This window comes from Hirundo rustica, chromosome 2 (genome assembly GCF_015227805.2).
Source record: "Hirundo rustica isolate bHirRus1 chromosome 2, bHirRus1.pri.v3, whole genome shotgun sequence".
In the NCBI taxonomy this organism is placed as follows: Eukaryota; Metazoa; Chordata; class Aves; order Passeriformes; family Hirundinidae; genus Hirundo; species Hirundo rustica.
This window is the reverse complement of record NC_053451.1, coordinates 26,132,974-26,136,751: the sequence shown is the minus strand read 5'-3', so window position 1 is coordinate 26,136,751 and position 3,778 is coordinate 26,132,974.

Below are 3,778 nucleotides of genomic sequence, written 5' to 3'. Positions count from 1 at the left end.
CCGCCGGCTTCCCGCCGCATAAAGAGCCTCGCTCCACCGCCACGCCCAGCCCGTTGTGGCACCACGCCCCGCGGCACACGGGGGCGTGAACGGGGGGCGGGCCTGGGGAGGGGGCGGCGGCCGCGGCCGGGGCCGGGCGGGAGTCGCGCCCGCGGGCCCTTCCGCCGTGCCGGGTGCATCTCGGGACGGGGGGCTCGCCTTGGGGCTCGCCCTGCCTGCCCCGGGGCCCGCGCCCCTCCCGCGGCGCCCGTGCGGTGCGCGGCGCCGCCGCCAGGCCGGGGCTCCCCGGGCGCCTTGCCCGCCGCCCCTCCGGGCCGCCCGGAGCCCCCGGGTGCCGGTTCCCCGCGGGCTTTGCTCGCCGACGGGCTCAGGACCCGCGGTGCTCCCTTTCCGCCCGCACGCTTTCTGCTGGGCACGGTCCCTGCCGTTGCTGCCAAGCTGCCGGAGCCTCAGCGCCTTGCGTTCCGTGCGAGATGTTCGTGCTCCTGCCGGAAACTACTTCTGGTGATTCGGGACTCGGTGAAGAGTTGGGGAGCAGCTCTCTGAGACCTCTGCTGCTCAGGGAGCCTGGCTAGGGGACCAAGTTTGGCTGCGGTCATCCTTCCTTGTGCTTCAAATTCTGGGAGAGACAGATGCAGAAATTACCACTCTGTGTTTGCTCACTTTGTTTGGTTTTGGGGCTTTTTTGCAGAAGTTTTTTGACTCTGCTTTTACTTCTGTCTAGATTTCCTGGCAGAGAAAATGAGCTGATGCTCTTTTTTAATTCTCGACGGCTTAGTAGAAGCCCTGGAACCCTGTATAAACTTGGAAATGAGAAAGTGTTTCAGGAGGCTTCACCTGCTGAGGGTCCCAAAAATAGCTGTGAACTTTCTTAGGAAGGAGGAACATAGTTACAGCACTTCCCTGCTTAGCATGACTTGAAACCCTTCCACAGGAGAAGACTGAATTCAAGCCTTAAACGTCCACTGCCTGTGGAACCACGGTCTATTAGGGGAAGATCTGTCACTGCAGCTATCATGTTTATTTAAACCATCATGTGTAGAGGCACCACACCTGTGGTGGGGCTTGGCCCTGTCACTGCTCCCTAGACCTGCTTTTAGAACTTCTGATGGATCTGCTCTTTGCAGATGTGGGGGATGCTCCATCATTGTGGCTCCAGCTGCACTTAGAAACATCTTGATCGCTCAGTTCTGAGGTGCTTCTGCAACAGAACATAACTGAACACAAAAGCAAAAACCAGCAGTGAGATCAGATGCAATTTTAGACAGCAGGCCCAGCATTTCAGAGACTTTTTAGTTGTCTGCATAAGCTCCATTTTGGAGCCTCTTGTGATCATTATTAGATCTGGCCCTGTGTTGACAGATTGGGAGGCTGAAGCTTTTGGTTTACCTAGAAAATACCTGGACAGCAGCTGCCTCCCTGCCAAGCTGCACCAACCTGACCCTGGGTGACACTCAGATGGCTTTCATTACTTACCCTTGAGATTTTCTTCTGAAATTTCCGAGGAAGGCTTGGCTCTTGCCTGTGGGTGGGTAGAAGGGGATATGCATTAGGAACTGGGTCAAAATTCCAGTGCCTGAAATCACCTTTTAGTTTCGTTTTCACTCCTTAACAGCATTTTACTCCTGAACAGCAACACACCGTACCAAACACGGCTTGCTTTCTATGTGGTGCTGAAGAAGCACCATCGATAGGACATTGAGAGAAGACCTGCAGACCACTTCTGCACTGTATTGCCCCTTGAAGTGCTACCTAACCAGAGAAGCTGATTTGGCACACTATCAGTGTGACCCATCTTTTCCTTGGGGTAGTTGATGCACTGTCATTTCTGCATAATGCGAAAGCGTAGCACGCAGCTGTGGTGCTGCAAACCTGGATTAGCGTCTCAGTGTCACTGGCAGTGATTTAAACGGAGAACAAATCCATACGGATCAAAGGAAATTTTATTACATCAAACCAGGCAGGGATAGTAGTCTTCTGCATTGGAAATGCTTCTGTTCTCTTTACATAATAGGTATCAGTGAGATTAGTTTAAGAAAAATTAGGAGCGCTCTATTTTCAGTATCTACAAGCAATTACAAACTCCTTGAGACCTTGGCAGGGTGACTTAGAGAAGCAAAGATAACATACAGGGAACTTCACTCCTGCCAGCAGGTGAAATCCCAGTCAGGCTTTGATACCTGAAATTTCCTGCTCTTTGGCTTGTGTGTTGCACTCCAGGTCATCCCAGGAGTAATCTTGAATCCTTACTTTGCAGATCTACAACCAAACATCATTTTCTCCTCAGACAGCAGCTGTGGTGTGGTTGTGAGCTGCTGCACAGCAGTCAGATTCCAAGGGTAGGTAGCATGGGATGCATTGAAAGGAGAAGGATGAGCCTTAGCTAAGCAGTGCAGGGCATTAGGTGAATGCCTGCTGCTGTGGACATCACAAGGCCCTCCTGCCATGGTTTTTTTTTTTTTACTTTGAGAAGCAGGGATTGTTTTGCACCAGGGAATTTTATTATGGCCATTCTCAGAACAGGAGAACAATCACAGTGAGGGAAGGCCGGCATGCTGAAAAGCTTTAGCAGGTTCCAGTTGAGAGTCCAAGGGTCTGAAAGCTCTTTGCTCCAGCTGCTAGATATGACAGCTTGCTCTCAAACATATTCCTGCTTCCAGTAATAGACTACGTGTAGCTTGACACAGAGAAGCAAATCTTCTTTACTCCTTCACAGCTGCCACAGCCTGGGGCTACATTTGCTGGGAAAACGAAGATCCCAGCAGTGGATAGTCCCCAGAATAGGAAAGAATGCCATCTCTCATCTGTTTGTTTCTTTCTGTGGCATCTCCACCATGAATTCTCCATTGGTGTGGTTCAGAGAAGGTGTCAAAAGGGGTTCATGCTTTTTTGAAGACCACTCCCCTTCAGAGGGGAAACACTGAAGGCAAGGTGTAGGAAACGGTATTTCTATCGACTTTCCATCTGTAATTACAGTCCTCATACCCTCCGCTGTCTTGTCCCCTGCCTTTATGAGATCACTTTAAGAGACAAGGCAATGACTCCATTAAAGGGGGGGCAGGGATAGAACAATATCTAACTATGGGGTGAACAAAGATCAAGATCCACCATACCCCGTCAGGCTTGGCTAAGCTTCCGGCACGTTCTTCCCTCCCCCCTGGCTGAGGGATACAAACATTTTGCATTTTTGACGGTATTTAGTACTTTTCTGAAGCCTTCCAAGTCATTCCAACAGTGCTGAAAAAACGTGACAAAGGCTCCTCAAAGGCCCGGTGAAAGCGTCTACCCCTGCATATAAATAGATTCACCTTCCTTTGGAGCGGTGGTGTCCTGGGCTGCAGAGGCAAAGGGCACGAGTACGCAGCATTCCCGTCATTTCGAGTGCCTCCGTGCTGTGCCTGTACGAAATTCCTGGGCGCTTGGCACTTCCCTAAGTGGGAACTCTGACCGCTCACTCAGCCTTTCCCTGCGCCGAGCTCAAAGTGCTCAGCCCCAGAACTTCGAAACTGCAGGTCTTTTGTGTTTTCCCAGAGAGGAGGTGGATGGAGGCTTACAGGAGTCATGCAGTGAATCGGATCGATGTGTGGGATTTCGGGGAGCGTGGTTCCTGTCTGACTGCTAGGAGATGGGGTTTTACTTCTGGTTCACAGATCCCCAAAGACTACTTGGAGTGGGGGGGGTGGGGCGATGCCGTGAGAGAGCACAGGAGAAAAAGCCATTGCCAGTAGATGGAAATGCACAATTTGAGGATTTGTGCTCCTCTGGGAAAAATGCTTAG